This window comes from Pseudophryne corroboree, chromosome 6, assembly GCF_028390025.1.
Source record: "Pseudophryne corroboree isolate aPseCor3 chromosome 6, aPseCor3.hap2, whole genome shotgun sequence".
Classification (NCBI taxonomy): domain Eukaryota; kingdom Metazoa; phylum Chordata; class Amphibia; order Anura; family Myobatrachidae; genus Pseudophryne; species Pseudophryne corroboree.
The window spans coordinates 308,990,616-309,014,664 of NC_086449.1; the positions used below are offsets into that span (position 1 = coordinate 308,990,616).

The window sequence follows — 24,049 nt, forward strand, 5'->3', positions numbered from 1 at the left end:
GGGTCCAGAGATAAATCCACGTACTTGTCAAAACAACAAAACGAACACCCGACCACCGGACTGAAAGGGGTCCCATGTTGACACATGAGACCCCTTTCCACGAATGCAGACACCCCCGTGACAGCTGTCACAGAAGTATCTCTTCAGCCAATCAGCGAGTGCAACGTCCTTGCACTCTGCTGATTGGCTCTGTGTGCGTCTGAGCTCAGACAGCGCACCGCAAAGCCTCTCCATTATATTCAATGGTGGGAACTTTGCGGTTAGCGGTGAGGTCACCCGCGGTCAGCGGCTGACCGCGGGTAACCCCACCGCTGACGGCAAAGTTCCCACCATTGAAAGTAATGGAGGGAGCTGTGCGATGCGCTGTCTGAGGTCACACGCGCACAGCCAATCAGGTGAGCGCCACGGAAGTAGCGCTTCCTGATTGGCTGAAGGGACCTCAGTGACAGGAGTCACGTGGGGTCCCGGCACATTCGGGGAAAGGGGTCTGGTGTGTACGTGGGACCACTTTTTAGTTCGCTGGTCCGGGTGTTCATTTTCTTTTTTTAACAAGTACGTGGATTATCTCCCGGACACTGGATTGAGGTGAGTCTAATTTTTTTCACAGGTACCCCGGATCGTCGGAGACTGTGGCAGTCGGCGGGTCAACATAGGTAAGTATGTGTGTGTCGGCAGTTGTGTAATAAAGTTTTACTATCAAGGTGTGTGTCTCCTGTTTTTATTTGGATATTTTTTTTCCAGTAGAACTACAGGTACCAGCGGGCCCGTTTTTCTCCCGCATGCTGGTACTTGTGGTTCTCCAAGTACCAGCTTGCGGGGGAGGCTTGCTGGGACTTGTAGTACTACAGGAAAAACAATATTCTTTACATTTTCTCAAGGCTATCAGCTCCCCATCCGCAGCCCTTGGATGGGGGGGACAGCCTCGGGCTTCACCCCTGGCCCTTGGGTGGCTGGGGGGGACCCCTTGATTGAAGGGGTCCCCACTCCCCCAGGGTACCCCGGTGACTAGTTGGATATTTAATGCCACGGCCGCAAGGCACTGTATAAAAGTGACCCCCGGCTGTGGCATTATCTATCCAGCTAGTGGAGCCCGATGCTGGTGTATAAAATACGGGGGACCCCTACTCTTTTTGTCCCCCGTATTTTTTGCACCAGCACCAGGCGCAGAGCCCGGTGCTGGTTTTAAAAATACGGGGGATCCCTGTCAATTTTTCCCCCGCATTTTTAGAACCAGGACCAGCTCGAAGAGCCCGAGGCTGGTTATGCTTTGGAGGGGGGACCCCACGCCATTTTTTTTCGGGTTTTTCCCGTTTTTCCCCGTTTTTTTAAATCGCGGCAAAATCCGGCAAATCGGCCGTTTTTCCGCCCGCGGGACTGTCGAATCCGTTTTCCATTGAATATGGTGAATTTCGGCAACCACTTGCCGAAATTGGACGGTCGAATTGTGTCGAATTAAAAAACGGCGATAATTTGCCGCGATTCGCCGCTAATTGCATATACCCCATAACCACCTTAGCACTCATTTCTGATGCTAACAGGGGTTACAGCTGTACACATGTAGCCACTCTCGTCGTGGCTACATCTTACCATGATTGTGCCTTGTTAGGTGCGACCGCACCATGTACGTCTGGATGTCTAAGACGCACGTGTGCCCCATTCGCATGAATGGGAGCTGCAGATATGCATGTTTACCGCAGATGTAGCCATGATCAGCGTGGCTAAATTTGTATATAGTATTGGATAAAAACAAAAATGGAACAGCCTGCAATACTGGCACACTGAGATATAGGCAGGCAGAGAGAGAGTAAAGGATTTATGCCCAGATTTATCGAGCCTTAAAGAATGATAAATTGCACGGTGATAAAGTACCAACCAATCAGCTCCTAACTGCCATGTTACAGGCTGTGGGAGAGATTTATTAAGCCTGGTGAAGTGATAAAGTGCAAGGTGATAATACACTATCCAATCAGGTCCTAACTGTCAAGTTAAATGCTGGGTTTGAAAAATTACAGTTAGGAGCTGACTGGCTCATGTGTTAGGAGCTGACTGGCTGGTGTGTTATCACCACCCACTTCACCATGCTTAATAAATCTGCCCTTGTGTTTGAAAAATGACAGTTAGGAGCTGATTGGTTGGTACTTTATAACCGTGCAATTTATCACTCTCCAAGGCTTGATAAATGTGGGCATTAATTTGCAACATTATAGGTTCACCAAGCAACTCCAAGGAGATGTCATAGGTGCTGCTGCACATAAAGAATTTATTAAGGAACATTATATGCCCATCTAAACAGCGCTCTTCAAATATCTCCAATGACCCATTTGATGTGAGATTTTGTTTTTATCCAATACTATGCTGTCCCCAAGGTCATAAGTCATATATTATAGTAGACATGCTAAAAATCTGCCGTGTTTCGAACTAAACTGCCCTTATCTCTGTCCAGTCACTAACCTTCTGCCTATGTGCTGTGCCATGCCAGACCTCTGGAGGTACAGTATACGCGAGAGACAGCAACAGCACAGCCGTGATATAGGCAGTTGCCATTATGACATCACAGCATGACCTCACACACCCCACCAGCCAAACCAAGACTGGTTATTTCTGGTGTGAGGCCCCTGTTGTCTTTTACATGACTGACCTAAGGGAAATGTGATTTCACTTCTTGTTTAAAACCTACATTCAGTTAAGAATACAGGTTGAGTATCCCTTATCCAAAATTCAAAATCCCACATTTTTGGGTTCCCTACTGAGGTAATGACATATATATTATATATCATGTGTATATGTAGATATATATATATATATATATATATATATTTGTGTCATTATTTCAGTAGGGGAACCAAAAATGTGGGATTTTGAATTTTGAATAAGGGATACTCAACCTGTATTATTTAATACTGGCGTTTTGCCCGCGGCTTTGCTCACGTGGATGTCTGTAATTGCTCAGCGAAACTAATTTTACAAAGACAGTAGTATCATCTAATATTGTGATGTATATTTTATATTGTGCACATCGATTACAAAATTTCTTTGTAAACAATATTTGCAGTTTTTCTTCAGAGACAAACACAAATAGATGCTTGGGCTACTAACAGGTGATTAAGCCACATAGGGCCTAATTCAGACATGATCACTCGCTAGGTTTTTTTTGCAGTCCAGCGTTCGCATAGTCACCGCCCACCAGAAAGTGTATTTTATCTGTACAAGTATGCCAACGCAAGTGCAGCCGAGCGGTACAAAAAGACTTTGTGCAGTTTCTGAGTAGCCCAGGACCTACTAAGCTGCTGCGATCACTTCAGCCCAGTGGCGCCACAACGTGGGTGCGGGGGGTGCGGGCCGCACCCGGGTGTTACCCTCTGAGGGGTGACACCAAAGTGCCGGCTCCTGTCACAGTGCAGAAGCCAGCACTGCAGATTCAGCAGTGTCCGGGTGAAGGCAGTATCCCCCGACCCACAATGTGCCGAAAACGGGGGTCGGGACGCGAAGCCACGCCCCTTCCGTGAAGTCACGCCCCCTTTTCACCCGCGACCGCACCGGGTGTTATAACAGTAAGTGACGCCTCTGCTTCAGCCTGTCCAGGACCGGAATTAATGTCACCCACCCACCATGCAAACGCCATTGGGATGCAGTTACTGTATGTTACCGACGGATGGGATCTCGGCGGTCAATATACTGATGCTGGGATCCTGTAGGACGCCGTAAGCCTGGCACTCAAATACCAACGCTCTTTGAAATTCCGGTGTCACAATACCGACAGCCAGAATCCCGAACCTCCATCCACCGGGATGTGCTGGCGTCCGGCCGCGCGCGTGCAGGGGGAGGGGGGGTTAGGTTTAGGCAAGAGAGGGGGGTTAGGGTGCAGGGTCGGTAAGGTTAGGAATTGGGGAGGGAGGGTCAGGGTTAGGCACATAGTAGGGGATGTTAGGGTTAGGCACAAAGCGAGGAGGGTTAGGTCTAGGCAGAGGGGAAGGGAGGGTTAGGGATAGGCACCACTCGGGAGGGTTAGGCACCACCGGGAAGGGTTAGGTTTAGGTACCCACAAGGGAGGGTTAGGGTAGGGGGCAGGTCAGATAACTACTGCAGCAGGAGGTGTCTACTTGTAATAGAGGCCTCCTGCTGCACCACCATACAGCGCTATCACTGCTGTTTTCAAGGAAGTGACAGCCACTCCATCCACATCTGAATGAGGCCCATTGGGGCAGATGTATTAAGCCCGGAGATGTGATAAAGCAGTGATAAGTGCAAGGTGATAACGCACCAGCCAATCAGCTCCTAACAGTCATTTTACATATTGGAACTGATTGGATGGTGCGTCATCACCTGCACTTATCACTGCTTTATCCCTACTTTATCATTTCTCCAGGCTTAATACAACATTGTTTCCTATGTTTTCCATAAGTCATTAGAATAGTTTCTGTTTGTCAGACAGGGCTGGTAGGCGATGTATTGTTCTTAGTCATAACGATTTTTCAGATATTTCATTACAAATTTAAACTGCATCCACATTAGATAAACCAGGCCTGCAGTTTTTTATCTGCCACATCCATTTTGCCATTGCCAAGCACTGGTAGAGAAGCCGGGGCCACTTGATTTCATTTGCCCCCCCCCCCCTTCCCCAGGCTAAAAGTTGCCAGCCAGCCCCTGACAATAGGTACAGGCACCACGTCCTAGGATTCACACCCTAACAGTACCGCTTACTGAGAAATAAATACCAGCTTGATAACTCTGGTATAGACATAATATGGAATTCAGTTATAGTTATAGTGCTTTACTATCAGGATTCATGAGACTGTAATTCCGTTATTTGCACCCAGTGCAATTAATTCATGTACTTTTACTTCTATTAATAATAACATAGGTCCCAAGTCTAGCAAAGTACCACTTTTTTTCTTTTTTTCTTCCAAGAACATTGAATCTAAAATGCTAATTTTCCTCCACAAAAGGATAATTAGTGACGTTCACAAATGCATCAGCAAATATCAGGTAGACTAGAAATAGGTAAAATTGTGATAATTACTTGCCAACAAGATTTTCTCTCTGTAAAGCTGGTGATTGTTGAATAAATGTTTGGTTGACACTTTGTACAGAAGGCCAAATAATAAAAGTCTGGTCATTTGGTTGACTGATGACGGTACACAAATAAACATGACGGAACTGGATGATCATATAAACTAGTTATGATTTCATCACAGTTTGACTTAAAATGATGCATGTCTCCAGCACCTCAAGTATACGAAGAACGCTGGGTTAGAGCCAAAAACGTCTATGCTAAATATTCAGTCATCACACGTGATATATACACTGATTATACCTGTAGTGCCCACACACCAATTATATTAACTGCATCACCCCTGCCAAACATCCTTATGGCTATGCAATTGTGACTCATACACCTGATTACATCAGTGGGCACCATACATAACCAGTAGGAGCACTGATTTATATAAGCACATCCCTTTAGATGGGACAGATAACCATTTATGACTATCCCCATGATGTTTGTATAGTCTAAAGCTGGCCATACACCTAAAGATTTATCTTCCAATCTGGCTGGTTGGAATGAAAATCTGGTAATGGATGGGAGCAAATGACAGTTGACCATTAGCAGATTTCCGTTCCAACCAGCCAGATTGGAAGATAAATCTTTAGGTGTATGGGCACCTTTACTCTAAAAAGGTGCCCTTATATGACTATGATAGCAGAGACTATGACTTCAGAGGTACCCGTATTTTATAATGCTGACATCCATGTCTATATATAATGATTATGTCTACAAACATGGCTATATACGATAATGTCAGCTGTGCCTAATGGCCTCTCAGCAATAATTGAAGCCATTGTTTAGCATGTTACTCTCTGGTGGTGACTTGGTAGTGGTGGAAATGTCTGCTGTCTGCCACTCCAGATGATAATGACTGTAGTGAAGACTATGATTATGTCAGCCAACTTTTGATATCCACACATAATTGAAGCAGTAACTTCCCACATCTGCAATGCCTGGTCAACATACTCAGAATATAGACACTTCCAACATAGATGATGCAGTTATATATGATACACTGATGAATTCAGTAACTAAATAAAGGTGAGATCACCTACAGAGCTCTGAAAATTATACATTTAATAATAGATTTAGCTTGTTTCCGCTAACAACTGCAAGTGTTCCCTTGCACTTGCATATACAATATATTGTGTGTAAGGTGTCCTGTTTTGAGAAAATCTTTTGTTAAAAAAATCCCTCTGATTGTCTGCAGGAATACATTTCTTTGAGACAAGTGAGAGGCAAGCTCCCAGCAAATGCAGCCCTGCTGTGTACTTAGCTGATCCCTTGGTGTGTGTGTGTGCATGGAGAGATGCAGAGAGTGGCTGCATGTGGTGCAGAAGCTGAAGGTCAGCCTTCTCAGGGAATGTTTCTAGTTTCACATGCACCCCAGGGGAACTGGTGAACACGCAACAGGATATGCACAAATTTTACATGTCACGAAACAGCAGTCATTGACAATGGTTTACCTGGTGCTCACAGTAGGATTTCCATTTCAGCACAAAGAGAATAGCAGACACTATACCGTACACATCTTTGTCATGTGTTACAAAACAATGTACAGTATATATACAGATGTGTCCTCTTACATCTTTGCTCCGTGCGCTACAAGTCGCGTTACACATAATGCGTAAGTGCCGGACAGGGGCGTTTCTACAGAGGAGGGGGCCCGTGTACACCTCTGGGTGGGCTCCCTCCTCTGAACGGCGCTGTAGACTCCATGATCCGGAGACCGATTTGGCTACCGCGCATGCGCGGTGGCCATTTTGGCAGCGATTTCCGCCGCGTACGCTGGGTGCGGTGTGGGCCTCCCCTGAACCCAGGGGCCTGTGTGCACCGCATACATTGCACCCATTATAGAAACGCCAATGGTGCCGGATCACGCTGATCTGTACATGCTTCTCCAACACACGGGGTTAATCAGACCTGGTCATAGATGTTTTAGCACATCTACGATCAGCAACCCTGACATTAATGGGGATGCCCCCCCCCCACACACACACACACACACACACACACACACAAGTACAAAAGCATCGCACAGTGGCGATGCTTTTGTACTGGATGAGTAGCTCCCAGCCAGCTGGCAGGGAGCTACCCATCGCAGCCTGGGTCGCAGCGGCTACGTGTGACATCACGCACCAGCCGCGGCCCACCCCCCAACAGTTCAGGCACGCCTGCGTTGCCCGGACCGTGCCCCCTAAATGGCGGCTAAACGCCGCCAGCCCGCCCCCTCCCGCCCAGCGACCGCCTCTGCCTGTCAATCACTGCGGTGCCGGCGGGTGCGCAGTTCAGGCCTGATCGCTGTGCAGCACTGATCAGGTCTGATTTGGCCCCACAATGCTCAGAGTGACATCTTTTTCTACAGTGCATTTTGGCCTGAGTTTGCACAATTCACGGGTCCTTTTGGAAACATGAATCTTGGTAAATTTATTTGAACTGCTGTTTCCTATAGAAAGTACTTCAGAGTTTGGTCAATGGTTTATTTGATTGTATTTGTGGTTTTATCTGGGTTATGAAGTTTGATTTGATAGTACACTGCCTTTAGTAAATTTCTGTGTTTGAAAAAATTACCAAACACACCCGAGATTGCAAAACATGATTCTTAGTACGTTTACCCCTTAGTTGCAACACAATGTGACTAGGATACAAGAGAGACTGGGCTGATTATGACACATATATATTGTATGTGACTGATACGGTTTATACAGCGCACAACAGACCTTGTAAAAGGGAAAATCTGCAGCTGCACGGTAGCGCTTTGTATACAGAGTCAGAGACTCCGTTGCAAACAGATATACAAGTTTTTCATGATTAATTAATTAATCAGCACAATCCCCTGGTGCATCTTAGCCACATTGCATTGGGACTAAGACGCATTTTTGTTAAAAAGCAAAAAAGACATCTGACCTTAGCAGAGTCTCACAGAAAATGGCGTGCCAAGAAGGGCTGGACTGCAGCAATGATGTATGAGGACACATCTCATATATATTTATATATAAAAACCATAAAAACACGTTCCTGTGTCAGCGCCCCTGCTGTTGATCAGGGTTTTTCCCAGGATGAAATAACCCGGGTTGAGTGTGAATGGTGCAACCCAGGATTTTACTCCTGGGTCACACTGATAGGCTGTTCGGGGCTGCTTGGAGGGCTGGGGTGCCAGGAGGGGGGCTGCGGACCGTGCTGCTTGGAGGGAGGCTGCACTCCGTGGTGCAAGGAAGGTGACATGTATGTGTATGACAGGTATGTGTGTGTATGAGTGTGACATGTATGTATGTATGTATGTATGTATGTGTGTGTATGAGTGTGACGTGTGTGTATGACATGTATGTGTGTGTATGACATAAGCCTGGCAGTCCTGGCTTGTAGAATGCCAGGGCAAAGCAGGTTTATGTGTGAAGGGGGACGTCCCAGGAATTTCCCAGGTCTCAGGTGTAGTATGAAGGGGGTTCTCTGGCAAAAACCCTGGATTTTTCAGAAGTGAAAAACTCGGGTCTGAGCTGGGAAATTCCTGACTCGTATGTCTGAAAGTGGTATTTAGAGAGGGGGACAGTGCTTTTAGGCTCTGATTCGGATTTCCATACAAAGCAAAAAAGCAAGCAACTGAGCTAAACCATGTTGCACTACGGGTGGTCTTCAGTACGCTGAATGCCGGGATCCCGGCGCACAGTATACTGGCGCCGGAATCCCGACACCCGGCATACCGACAGCTATTTTCCCTCGTGGGGGTCCACGACCCCCCTGGAGGGAGAATAAAATAGTGTGGCGTGCTTAGCGCGCCACCGTGCCCGCAGCATGGCGAGCGCAGCAAGCCCGCAAGGGGCTCCTTTGCGCTCGCCACGCTGTCGGTATGCCGGCAGTCGGGCTCCCGGTGCCGGTATGCTGGTCGCCGGGAGCCCGAGCGCCGGCATACCGTACTACACCCTTGCACTACAGGTGGTGCTGATGTAAGTGACATGTGCAGACAGTTAGATTTGGGTGGGGTGTGTTCAGACTGAAACCTATATTGCCATTTGCCATGTAAAATGAAGCTGTCTAACATGTGTGTGCTACATGCAAAAGCAGCCAGTATTTACCCTGCACAGAAACAATGCAAATGCATTTGCTCCCCTTGCACTGCAGCATGACTTGTTATAGACTTGTTATAGACTTTTTTGCTTTACAGATTTGTATCAGGCCCATAGTGTGGCATATTAGTTGCCACAAATATATTTCTTACAAATTGAACATGAATTATATGAAATCTCAACATTGGTGACTCTTTAGGACCTGACATCAGATTCCCAATACAAAAGTATTTATCAATGTTAAAACCAGCAGCTTATCTGATCCGTCCCAGTTGAAAGGATCTCGTCATCCACTACTGGAAGGGATTTCCACATGGAGCCGACTTTGCTTAGTACACATCCCCGTCCCATTTTCAGGGGATACCCCAAATGTATTAAGGAGGAGACGCAGCAGATATCTCCGATATGTGCAGCGGTCCCTCCATCACCAAATGCAGCTGCAGTCCCCATAGCATTCTATGGGGGCTGTGAAGCTGTCAGATTTACCAAGCTTCAGAATGCAGAGCATTCCCGAGCTTGTCCCCTGCAGCTTAATGCCATCTTCAGATGGTGTTGTGCTGCTATAGATTGCAGAAAACACTGGGAGAGTTCCTCTAAAACCCTCCCCAGCAGTAGCCACCATAAATGTGTGGTCAGCCGACAGTGCATGCGCAGGGGCTCCTGAATTAGAATTGCATTGATTGCTTTTGTGATCATTTCACTTCTTTATATATTGCAGGGAAGGGATCCTTCAGTCCGAACTCCTGCACCATGGGTAGGGCTGGCGCGGATGTGTTGTGATGCAGATGATGGTGATGGGGAAGGTGCAGTCGCATAGTTGTGTGCAACTCTAAATACTGGAAGAAATCCACATTTATTTCCAAGCATGGAAAGCAGCTGCAATTGTGGCTTTTATATGTGCAACTTTAAATCAGGCCCTTGTACTAATACAAAGAAAGGAGACAGTGTATAAATGTAGAAGTTGATTTTAAGTAAGTCACTTGTAAGGTTTCATATGCATGACTCTGAGTGTATTAAAGCATTAAAAATATATTACAGGATTTATATTAAAGCAAAGAAATCATGAAGGTTTCCATAAAATATAATTGAAAATAAACTGTGTACCATTCTAATGGCATTTAATGTTCCTTGTGCTAAGCTCCAAACTGCAAGTTACAGTGAGGAAAACAGTTTGAAAGAGACATATCTGTGAAAGCAACGGGAGGCGGATCCCTGGGGCTGTATATTACCTGCCAGGAGCAGATCATCATTTCCTAAACACTTCCCAGCATAATCTTTATCGTCCCTTTGGGAGAACCTCAGAAATAAATACAATGCAAATGAGGGGTAAGAAAAATAACAATAGCATCAAGGACATTATTTCTTCCTAGTCTTTGAAGCATCAGTCATATGAAAAAAATGGATCCAAAATGGGAAATGAAAGTCCCCAGGCTTAATGTCAGTCTTTTTCTAAAGCTATTTTGATATGTAATGATAATTATATTCTTCATGCAGCATAATGCACAATAAACCATGTCTGGTGATGTGAATGCTCACCTCAAAGATAGCACAACTTTATTGGCTTCAACCTAAGGTAAAAGGGCTCATATTTATACTTTACTGATGAATCCACACCTTGAAAGAATGGGCAAGGAAAATTCAAGGTGATGAAACAGATAAAAAAAAAATGGCCTTTGTACACAGAGCAGTGTAGGTGCATTTGGTACAAATCAGAGAGTGTTTGGCTGCACACCTGCCTGTGCAATAGGGTACAGATCTAAACAAGGCTCTTCAGGCATTTATTTATAAGCTGTTTCTTGCACCAAATAAACTCATGTAGTTCTGCATCCAAACTGTTTCCAGAGTGTCATTCCTTCTTGCACATACATCATCCATATGTTCTGGCACCTGAAAGAACATCTGAATGTTAGGAGTGCCCACCTCTACCTACATATATATATATATATATATATATATATATATATATATATATATATATGTATAGTCCCAAAGAAATAGAAACCAGCACCTCCAAATTACTGCATAACGAAATCTTTATCAAGATATAAAAATCTTAAAACACCAGAGGCAAGAAACATTGAATAAAGCACATGGGGTGTCAAAAACTGCATTATATCATGTCACCATATCCAAAGTTGTAAATAGTGCAAGCCTCCAGCGACAGACAGGTGGTAGGTCAACAGCTGTTTCGGTGCTCACAGAGGCACCTTCCTCATGGACAGTCAACCTGATGTAAAAGTGTGTCTCTTATACCTGCCAGAAATGAATAAAACATGCTCACCTGATTAAAGATAGAACACACATGTGTCTGTCCGGCAACACTGCCGCATCCGTCACCGGAAGTGACGTATGTCAACATCCGGCCGGATCCAGCAGCAGTGTGACACGCTGAGAAGCCAGCAACACCGCCGCGTCCGTAACCGGAAGTGATGCTTGTCAACATCCGCCGGGTCCAGCAGCAGTGTGACGCGGCCAAAGAGCCGATCATGTGACCTTAACACTACCACTCCCCCAACACTCCACTGAGCTGGCAATGCAGGCTCCATGACTCCGCCCCCATTTTTGGCCATGTCACAGCCCAAACAAAATAATGTGTTACCATGACAACCAAAGCATGGTATATAATAACGGGCAATGGTTTAGTAATTATTTAATGCCCCAATAAACTACAACAACTAAATTACAGTTCTCTATATGCTGGCAGATATAATAGACAAACCCAGACATAATAAACAAAAAATGTTTGTTTTATTAGAGACTCTCCATAACCTGGATGAATTACTTTTGTCCTATTCAGGTTTTCCGGTTCTATTTAAATATCACTTTTTTGTTTATTATGTCTATTTATTATGATACTGTGTGCGGCAGGCTATACAACCATTCTTTCTCTCTCTCTCTCTCTCTCTCTCTCTCTCTCTCTCTCTATATATATATATCTATCTCTCTCTCTCTCTCTCTCTCTCTCTCTATATATATATATATATATATATATATATATATATATATACACACACACACATACACACACACACACACACACACACACACACACACACACACGTATGTGAATATATTTATGTCTCAAATCTCAAATTTGCACCTGACCAGCATGTAAACCGATTTGATTTATTTATAGATCTGAACAAATATGTCAGATCTCTCACTTTACAACATAATTGTTTAAAACATCCAATGCCATCCACAATCAACCAGGAGAATAAAAAACCATTACTAGCCCTTCCCTCAAAGTTCTACCCAGTGGAGTCAAGGGGGAGCAATATTGACACCTTTTTTGAGTTCGTCAAGGATGACTTTAATAAATTAAAAATAAAGAATAGTAAATTCAATTCAAATCTGAGTTTAGGGGAAAAGAAAGCCTTGAATCATCTAAAAAAAGAGGATAGTCTGGTCATTAGAGGTGCGGATAAAGGAGGGGCTGTGGTTCTCCAGGAGAGAATGGAGTACCTCAAAGAAGCTTATAAGATATTAGATGACGAATCAACATATACGAAGCTCAGGGAGGACCCCACAGCAGCATTCAAGGAAGATTTACGAGTCTTGCTATATGATGCTCAGCGTAACAAAGTAATTTGTAAAAAAGAAATGGATTATTTATGGGTAGAACATCCCACTACGGCCATTTTTATCATCTCCTAAAAGTCCATAAGAGCTTGCAGTCAACTCCAGGGAGGCCAATCATCTCTGGAGTTGATTCTTTGACTACAAATCTCTCTCACTTTATTGATTTAAAATTGCAGCCTTTTGTTAAAGCCTTACCTTCCTACTTAAAGGACTCTACAAGTTTACTACAATGGTTGGACAAATACACGTGGTCAGTTGAGGACAGATGGCTGACTATCGATGTCCAAGCCCTCTACTCCTCCATCCCACATACCAAGGGAATGGAGGCAGTAAAATCATTTCTGATGGGTGACTTGGAGAAGTTCCAAGTAGAAACTAATTTTATTATGAACAGCATAGGTTTCATTCTAAAACATAATTATTTTCAATTTCAAGACTCCCACTACCTCCAGCAGCAGGGGACTGCAATGGGAACTAAATTTGCCCCATCGTATGCGAACCTGCTGATGGGGGTGTGGGAGGAAACTTTCATCTATGGAACCGATTTTGAGAAAGAACATATCAAATTCTACCGTAGATATATAGATGATTTGATCATCATATGGAAGGGAGATGAACAGAGTGTAGATCAGTTCATGAGCCATCTGTAAATGAATCCCTTCAATTTAAAGTTCACCTTCAGAACAGATCTTACCAAAATTGACTATTTGGATCTCAAGTTGGTGAGTGAAGTAGGAAAAGTAGTGAAGACATCCACTTCCTTTAAAGAAGTAGACGCGGACAATTTTATTCCAGTGTCAAGCTGCCACCATCCAATTTGGATAGATGGAGTTCCATACTCGCAGTTCCTTAGGCTAAGAAAAAACTGCAGTGAATTCAGCGAATTCATAACACAAGCAGAAGTTCTCAAAGACAGATTTCTAGCACGAGGTTATAATCCAACCAAAGTGGAGGAGGCCTTGCAGAGAGCGATTAATGTTACTAGAACTAGTCTCCTGGACCAAAACAGGATACAAAAAGATAAGAAGTTGAATAAGTGCAGACCCTTTATAACACAATTTAATAGGGAAAACAGATTAATTGCAAAGATTTTGGAAAAACATTGGCCTATTTTATTAAAAGACACTATACTTGGGCCATCATTACCTCCGAAACCGCAAATAGTATTCAAAAGGGCTAGTAATTTAAAGAATATCTTAGCCCCTAGTAGGTTACGTTCTAGGAGTGTAACAAAACAGTTAGAGAATGGTTCCTCCTTTTTGAAAACAAATGTTGGATGCTTCCCTTGCAACCATTGCATATGCTGCAAGCATATGGAAAAAACTTCCTTTTCATGGATTCATGAAAATGGGTTTGAGTATACTTTAAGAGAAAGAGTGAATTGCAACAGTGAATTCGTAATCTACAGAATTACATGTAGTTGCAATTTAATGTACGTCGGCAAAACTAAAAGAAATGTTAAACTCAGAATACAAGAGCACTTGCGAGGAATAAAGAACAAGGTCACCAATCACAGCTTGCCACGTCATTTTTCAGAGATACACAAATCTAATCCTAAAATTTGAAGTTCACAATTCTTGAATTAGTTAAATTGGGACCAAGGGGAGGGGATAGGGAATTTATGCTATCTAGAAGAGAATCTTTTTGGATTTTCACCTTGAATACCCTCTCTCCCAAAGGGCTCAATGAAAGCATAGACATTGTGTCATTTCTGTAAAAATGACTTCCTCACAGATAACAATGAATTCTTTATGTAGAATAGTCCAATATATTTAAATATTACTAATTTATTCACACTATTTAATTTTTTTCATAAATACACTATTAAAACACTTTAGTACAATCGGATTAAGTTAGTTCACCAATATTAAGTAATTACCAGCCAATGAGTGGCTACCCATTATGGTATATTCATTTATTATTATTTTTTAATAATTATATAGTAGTTATGTTGAACACACTGAATTGTTGAAATAACTGAGTATGATTATAATGATAAGAATTATTTTCTGTTCTGTATGAAGTCTCTGCCTTGTATGAATTTAAGTGCAATTAGCTTGATGTCTTGTCGACCTAAACTTTACCATGTGAGAATTAGAACTTGACTTTACAATAGAAGAAGTGTCCTACATGTTTTGTACATTGGGCTATGTAAAATTGCAGCCTTTTAATACGAATTTTCGGAAAAAATGGGGTGGAACGCAGCTATTTTCGGTTTGCGTTCCACCTAGTATATGATCTCAACACAATTCCTCTTTTCTTTAGTATAAAGATTTTCATTCGCCACGAGGCGTTCCTAGATATTGTGACTAGTGATGAGCACCGGAAATTTTTCGGGTTTTGTGTTTTGGTTTTGGGTTCGGTTCCGCGGCCGTGTTTTGGGTTCGAACGCGTTTTGGCAACCTCACCGAATTTTTTTTGTCGGATTCGGGTGTGTTTTGGATTCGGGTGTTTTTTTCAAAAAACCCTAAAAAACAGCTTAAATCATAGAATTTGGGGGTCATTTTGATCCCAAAGTATTATTAACCTCAATAACCATAATTTCCACTCATTTTCAGTCTATTCTGAACACTGAACACCTCACAATATTATTTTTAGTCCTAAAATTTGCACCGAGGTCGCTGGATGGCTAAGCTAAGCGACCCAAGTGGCCGACACAAACACCTGGCCCATCTAGAAGTGGCACTGCAGTGTCACGCAGAATGGCCCTTCCAAAAAACACTCCCCAAACAGCACATGACGCAAAGAAAAAAAGAGGCGCAATGAGGTAGCTGTGTGAGTAAGCTAAGCGACCCTAGTGGTCGACACAAACACCTGGCCCATCTAGGAGTGGCACTGCAGTGTCACGCAGGATGGCCCTTCCAAAAAACACCCCCCAAACAGCACATGACGCAAAGAAAAATGAAAGAAAAAAGAGGTGCAAGATGGAATTGTCCTTGGGCCCTCCCACCCACCCTTATGTTGTATAAACAGGACATGCACACTTTAACCAACCCATCATTTCAGTGACAGGGTCTGCCACACGACTGTGACTGAAATGACGGGTTGGTTTGGACCCCCACCAAAAAAGAAGCAATTAATCTCTCCTTGCACAAACTGGCTCTACAGAGGCAAGATGTCCACCTCATCATCATCCTCCGATATATCACCGTGTACATCCCCCTCCTCACAGATTATCAATTCGTCCCCACTGGAATCCACCATCTCAGCTCCCCGTGTACTTTGTGGAGGCAATTGCTGCTGGTGAATGTCTCCACGGAGGAATTGATTATAATTCATTTTAATGAACATCATCTTCTCCACATTTTCTGGATGTAACCTCGTACGCCGATTGCTGACAAGGTGAGCGGCGGCACTAAACACTCTTTCGGAGTACACACTTGTGGGAGGGCAACTTAGGTAGAATAAAGCCCGTTTGTGCAAGGGCCTCCAAATTGCCTCTTTTTCCTGCCAGTATAAGTACGGACTGTCTGACGTGCCTACTTGGATGCGGTCACTCATATAATCCTCCACCATTCTTTCAATGGGGAGAGAATCATATGCAGTGACAGTAGACGACATGTCCGTAATCGTTGTCAGGTCCTTCAGTCCGGACCAGATGTCAGCATCAGCAGTCGCTCCAGACTGCCCTGCATCACCGCCAGCGGGTGGGCTCGGAATTCTGAGCCTTTTCCTCGCACCCCCAGTTGCGGGAAAATGTGAAGGAGGAGATGTTGACAGGACGCGTTCCACTTGACTTGACAATTTTGTCACCAGCAGTTCTTTGAACCCCAGCAGACTTGTGTCTGCCGGAAAGAGAGATCCAAGGTAGGTTTTAAATCTAGGATCGAGCACGGTGGCCAAAATGTAGTGCTCTGATTTCAACAGATTGACCACCCGTGAATCCTTGTTAAGCGAATTAAGGGCTCCATCCACAAGTCCCACATGCCTAGCGGAATCGCTCTGTGTTAGCTCCTCCTTCAATGTCTCCAGCTTCTTCTGCAAAAGCCTGATGAGGGGAATGACCTGACTCAGGCTGGCAGTGTCTGAACTGACTTCACGTGTGGCAAGTTCAAAAGGTTGCAGAACCTTGCACAACGTTGAAATCATTCTCCACTGCGCTTGAGACCGGTGCATTCCACCTCCTATATCGTGCTCAGTTGTATAGGCTTGAATGGCCTTTTGCTGCTCCTCCAACCTCTGAAGCATATAGAGGGTTGAATTCCACCTCGTTACCACTTCTTGCTTCAGATGATGGCAGGGCAGGTTCAGGCGTTTTTGGTGGTGCTCCAGTCTTCTGTACGTGGTGCCTGTACGCCGAAAGTGTCCCGCAATTCTTCTGGCCACCGACAGCATCTCTTGCACGCCCCTCTCATTTTTTAAATAATTCTGCACCACCAAATTCAAGGTATGTGCAAAACATGGGACGTGCTGGAATTTGCCCAGATTTAATGCGCACACAATATTGCTGGCGTTGTCCGATGCCACAAATCCACAGGAGAGTCCAATTGGGGTAAGCCATTCTGCGATGATCTTCCTCAGTTGCCGTAAGAGGTTTTTAGCTGTGTGCGTATTCTGGAAAGCGGTGATACAAAGCGTAGCCTGCCTAGGAAAGAGTTGGCGTTTGCGAGATGCTGCTACTGGTGCCGCCGCTGCTGTTCTTGCGGCGGGAGTCCATACATCTACCCAGTGGGCTGTCACAGTCATATAGTCCTGACCCTGCCCTGCTCCACTTGTCCACATGTCCGTGGTTAAGTGGACATTGGGTACAACTGCATTTTTTAGGACGCTGGTGAGTCTTTTTCTGAGGTCTGTGTACATTTTCGGTATCGCCTGCCTAGAGAAATGGAACCTAGATGGTATTTGGTACCGGGGACACAGTACCTCCAACAAGTCTCTAGTTGCCTCTGCAGTAATGATGGATACCGGAAACACGTTTCTCACCGCCCAGGATGCCAAGGCCTCAGTTATCCGCTTTGCAGCAGGATGACTGCTGTGATATTTCATCTTCCTCGCAAAGGACTGTTGGACAGTCAATTGCTTGGTGGAAGTAGTAAAAGTGGTCTTACGAGTACGACTTCCCCTCTGGGATGACCATCGACTCCCAGCAGCAACAACAGCAGCGCCAGCAGCAGTAGGCGTTACACGCAAGGATGCATCGGAGGAATCCCAGGCAGGAGAAGACTCGTCATAATTGCCAGTGACATGGCCTGCAGGACTATTGGCATTCCTGGGGAAGGAGGAAATTGACACTGAGGGAGTTGGTGGGGTGGTTTGCGTGAGCTTGGTTACAAGAGGAAGGGATTTACTGGTCAGTGGACTGCTTCCGCTGTCGCCCAAAGTTTTTGAACTTGTCACTGACTTATGATGAATGCGCTGCAGGTGACGTATAAGGGAGGATGTTCCGAGGTGGTTAACGTCCTTACCCCTACTTATTACAGCTTGACAAAGGCAACACACGGCTTGACAAATGTTGTCCGCATTTCTGTTGAAATACTTCCACACCGAAGAGCTGATTTTTTTGGTATTTTCACCAGGCATGTCAATGGCCCTATTCCTCCCACGGACAACAGGTGTCTCCCTGGGTGCCTGACTTAAACAAACCACCTCACCATCAGAATCCTCCTTGTCAATTTCCTCCCCAGCGCCAGCAACACCCATATCCTCCTCATCCTGGTGTACTTCAACACTGACATCTTCAATCTGACTATCAGGAACTGGACTGCGGGTGCTCCTTCCAGCACTTGCAGGGGGCGTGCAAATGGTGGAAGGCGCATGCTCTTCACGTCCAGTGTTGGGAAGGTCAGGCATCGCAAACGACACAATTGGACTCTCCTTGTGGATTTGTGATTTCGAAGAACGCACAGTTCTTTGCTGTGCTTTTGCCAGCTTGAGTCTTTTCATTTTTCTAGCGAGAGGCTGAGTGCTTCCATCCTCATGTGAAGCTGAACCACTAGCCATGAACATAGGCCAGGGCCTCAGCCGTTCCTTGCCACTCCGTGTGGTAAATGGCATATTGGCAAGTTTACGCTTCTCCTCCGACAATTTTATTTTAGATTTTTGAGTCCTTTTTTTACTGATATTTGGTGTTTTGGATTTTACATGCTCTGTACTATGACATTGGGCATCGGCCTTGGCAGACGACGTTGCTGGCATTTCATCGTCTCGGCCATGACTAGTGGCAGCAGCTTCAACACGAGGTGGAAGTCGATCTTGATCTTTCCCTATTTTTGGAACCTCAACATTTTTGTTCTCCATATTTTAATAGGCACAACTAAAAGGCACCTCAGGTAAACAATGGAGATGGATGGATACTAGTATACTTATGGATGGACGAGCGACTGCCGACACAGAGGTAGCTACAGCCGTGGACTACCGTACTGCGTCTGCTGCTAATATAGACTGGATGATAATGATATAAAAAATATATATATATATCACTACTGCAGCCGGACAGGTATATATTATATAATGACGGACCTGCTGGACACTGTCAGCTCAGCACTGCAGACTCCTAAAGTAAGCTACTAGTATCAAGAAGATAGAAAAAAAAAAAAACACCACGGGTAGGTGGTATACAATTATGGATGGACTAGCGACTGCCGACACAGAGGTAGCTACAGCCGTGGACTACCGTACTGCGTCTGCTGCTAATATAGACTGGATGATAATGAGATATAAAATATATATATATCACTACTGCAGCCGGACAGGTATATATTATATAATGACGGACCTGCTGGACACTGTCAGCTCAGCACTGCAGACTCCTAAAGTAAGCTACTAGTATCAAGAAGATAGAAAAAAAAAACACCACGGGTAGGTGGTATACAATTATGGATGGACGAGCGACTGCCGACACAGAGGTAGCTACAGCCGTGGACTACCGTACTGCGTCTGCTGCTAATATAGACTGGATAATAATGATATAAAAAATATATATATATCACTACTGCAGCCGGACAGGTATATATTATATAATGACGGACCTGCTGGACACTGTCAGCTCAGCACTGCAGACTCCTAAAGTAAGCTACTAGTATCAAGAAGATAGAAAAAAAAAAAAACACCACGGGTAGGTGGTATACAATTATGGATGGACGAGCGACTGCCGACACAGAGGTAGCTACAGCCGTGGACTACCGTACTGCGTCTGCTGCTAATATAGACTGGATGATAATGAGATATAAAATATATATATATCACTACTGCAGCCGGACAGGTATATATTATATAATGACGGACCTGCTGGACACTGTCAGCTCAGCACTGCAGACTCCTAAAGTAAGCTACTAGTATCAAGAAGATAGAAAAAAAAAACACCACGGGTAGGTGGTATACAATTATGGATGGACGAGCGACTGCCGACACAGAGGTAGCTACAGCCGTGGACTACCGTACTGCGTCTGCTGCAGTGCTAATATAGACTGGATGATAATGATATAAAAAATATATATATATCACTACTGCAGCCGGACAGGTATATATTATATAATGACGGACCTGCTGGACACTGTCAGCAGAATGCGTTTATAGAATAAAAACACCACACGACGAGTGTTTAACTTTTTCAGGCAGACAATCACAATATACTGGTGGTCAGTGGTCACTGGTCAGTCACACTGGCAGTGGCACTCTGGCAGCAAAAGTGTGCACTGTTAAAATATGTACTCCTGCTATAACTGCTCCCCAGTCTCCCCCACAATTAAGCTGTGTGAGCAGTGAGCACTCAGCACAGTCAGATATACAGTATTACATAGATGATGCAGCACACTGAGGGCACACTGAGGCTGAGCACAGATATGGTATGTGACTGTGTCACACTGTGTATCGTTTTTTTTCAGGCAGAGAACGGATTAATTAAACTGGTGGTCACTGGTCACACTATCAGCAAGTAGTACTCCTAATATGCTCCCCAAAATTAGTAAATCAAGTGTCTCTACTACTCTCTAGTCTACTCTAAACGGAGAGGACGCCAGCCACGTCCTCTCCCTATCAATCTCAATGCACGTGTGAAAATGGCGGCGACGCGCGGCTCCTTATATAGAATCCGAGTCTCGCGATAGAATCCGAGCCTCGCGAGAATCCGACAGCGGGATGATGACGTTCGGGCGCGCTCGGGTTAACCGAGCAAGGCGGGAAGATCCGAGTCTGCCTCGGACCCGTGTAAAAAGCGTGAAGTTCGGGGGGGTTCGGTTTCCGAGAAACCGAACCCGCTCATCACTAATTGTGACATCATCATCTGACGGGGCTGCGGGGTGGTCCGGGCTCTGGGGGCGGCGCCGTGAGCTGGGGCCTCTGACGCGAGCGACGCCGGAGACGCTAAGCTTGGCGCGCTGACGGAGTCTGTGACATCAACGCAGTTCTCGCCAGGTGACCGATGGGGGCGCGGTTTGGCCATACTATGCAGGCATACTATTCTTCCCTGTTCTGAAGGAGATAGAAATTTATTTCCGGGCATGTGATGCGTTCCAGCTGAAACGCATACCAGAATCATTAGTTCCTTACCAGCTGAAGTCATTTTCAGTCTGGTTTAACTTCAAATAGAGATTTTTGCCAATAGAATGTAGCATAAGAATTATCCCTATTTTACACAGGACATCTTTGTTTATCAAACAGACCACTAAGCCTCATTGTAGTAAATTTAAACATAAGTTTTATTAGTCAGCAGTAATGCAAAATGCAGCTAATTAAGGGAAATTATGTAATCACACTAGGAGTTTAAATAGCAGCCAGGGTGAGAGGCATTTCATTCTGAAATTTCCACACCCATGGTTGCAAGTTAGGAGATCCTTTATGGTGAGTGCTTCTTTCTGATATATTTGTGTTTAAAGGCTGCAGTTAAATCATTATCTTAAAATGATTGTACTTATATGTTACAATAGTTGAATTATCTTTTATTTTAAGATACAACTGTGGGTCCTTTTGGAAGTTCCAGTTTATTAATAATTATCTTTACTCTGGATATACCTTTTGGTATGTATATATTTTCTGTATTCTTTGCTGAGGAAAATTGTAATAGCTGATATACCTTATGCAAACCATATTATGTCCCCTTTTTTGCAGATGCTTCCGTATCTATATATATATAAAAAAATATTTTTCCAGTGCACTGAATCAGTACATGGTTTTAGGTATGTGCCTTTGGAGTACCTTTTTCATCTTTATTTTTATTGTTTTCAGTATATCCATAAATCTTTTTTTCTCAGCTAATCATATAGTACATGGCTCATTTTCACTCTATTTTGGCAGGGTGATCCAGTACTAAAGATGGAGAGGCTCTTTTTAGAGTCAAAGTGGGAAGCCACTTTTTAAGGTCCATGTTCCTTTTATATATGAAGAGCTTGCCTTTATATAAAGGTACTTTATTTCATTCCATTTATTCACAGCAGTTTTTTAGTTGAAGGAAGGCACAACCCCTCACAATGAGTCTTCTTTTTACTTAGGTTGTTTTAAAAACATCTTTACTGCAGAACTATTGATGTAATATTTTGATCCTAACATTTTTGGTAGGTGCTCATTAATTTCCTTTTTTTTCACTTAATATTATACCCTAAGAATACCAGTTTTTTCAAGAATTATAATTAGTTTCTCTATGTCCCCAAACAAGCTACCCCTGATGAAGTCAAATAGACGAAACGCATTGGGTTTATCAGCTACAAATCAGTAATCCAGTTGAGGATAACGCTCCCTTGTACCAAGTTTACACCTTGTTAAGGTGAGGGAGTTCGCATATCCATATCACCTACTGGATATTTATGGAATCATAAAATAATTTGTTTTCATGTACAATAGTTCATTAGACCTTCTGTATAAGGCTTTTTATGAATTCATTTTGTCATTAAATAATTTTATTCTAATTGTTTGTTTGGGTGACTTTTTGGTGAGGGGTTATCCACTGTAGGAATCCAGAAAACCCCATCTTCTACAATATAAGATATATCCATTTGGAAGGACTTCCGTTCAATCTATACAAGAACTTTAGCGCACTCGGGAATTGTTTATATATATATATATATATATATATATATATATATAAAATGTCCCATCTCCTACTGCCAATCCAACAGCTCCCATTTCTAGGGAGACAGGACAGACCTAGTACTGGAGAAGAGGAGGACCCACCAAGCCATCAGAAGTCTGGCTGAATATGGGGGTGGAATGAAGTATGGAGTGTGAGGGGATGGATAGCCCAGTTAAAGGGGGGGGGGGGCACGAGACAGAGCGGGTGGTGGAGCAGCTGCAGCAGATAGAGAGGTGTTAGGCCTGAGTGCAGGAATCAGACTGAGGTGACCTGGTATATGCCAGCTCCCTTTACAAGTATATATACTACAAGAGGAAGACAACTGGTGGCACTCCAGGGACAGTAGACATAAATACTGCACCATAACCCCCTCATCTACTTAAATTTGCCACAAAGCTCTTTTGTCTGCCTCCTTTTTGCATGTAATTGTGTGTTATCTATGTGTATTATAATCAATGGATAGTGCTGTGTAAATATAAATAAATTATAATAAAAACAAGTTTTTTGTTTTGATGATTCTAAATTACCTTATTACTGTGACAGCATGTATTACACTGCAATCCACAGTATTCTGTTTGTAGTCTCATATGTCTACATGTGTTGCCGCCAACTTCAATTTATTGATTATCTGCTGTAGCTGCATTCTGTTTTAGTGTCAGGTATCTGTACCTCTTTACATATACAGAACATATTGCTGTAACCGAAGCAGACATTTGTCTATTTACAGATAGTTATATCCTGCGCTCACCTTCCTTGGGTATCGGTTTGTGGCAGCAAAATTGCAAATGAGGCTAAACCCACACACCTCACAATAATGACAAGAAAAAGGTTTTGCAACTGCGCCTGGAAAGTATATGGATTGGAAATGTTTGGTAATATACCCGTTTTATTAAATAATCAGAGTAAGCTACATAAATGGTAATGCAAACACAAGTTCTGTCTTCTAGTGATAAGGAAGAAATGACAAAGCAAAAGGAAGAAAGAGATGAAGATGAAAAATAATAAAAATATAGCAAAGATGATAAACAACAATGCTAAAAAATGGACAAAAGTTACGAAAAACCGGACGGTTTGAAAAATTGCATATGCGTGCATACACAAAATACTGTAAAATCGAGTATATATCATCTTTGCTATTTTTTTTTTTTTTCATCTTCATCTCTTTTTTCCTTTTCCTTTTACTCTGATTATTTAATAAAACAGGTATATTACCAAACATTGCCAATCCATATACTTTCCAGGCGCAGTTGCAAAACCTTTTTATTTGTCTATTTACATTAACTGTAGGTGTCTTTATATGAGCATTGAAATTTGTTGAGATTTGATCAAACAAATGATGACATTACATAGAAC

General features: G+C 43.6%; 1 protein-coding gene and 1 long non-coding RNA gene across 2 annotated transcripts in view; both read left to right on the top strand.

Moving 5' to 3' along the window:
- ENTREP2 (endosomal transmembrane epsin interactor 2) overlaps positions 1–24,049 on the top strand; it is a 1,280,798-nt gene that overhangs the window by 36,406 nt on the left and 1,220,343 nt on the right. The window lies entirely within an intron of this gene.
- On the top strand, positions 20,782–22,850 carry LOC134935219 (uncharacterized). The gene is made up of 5 exons (XR_010179992.1): positions 20,782–21,648; positions 21,739–21,806; positions 21,925–22,032; positions 22,119–22,181; positions 22,283–22,850. It is a non-coding gene; the product is annotated as an uncharacterized LOC134935219 (long non-coding RNA).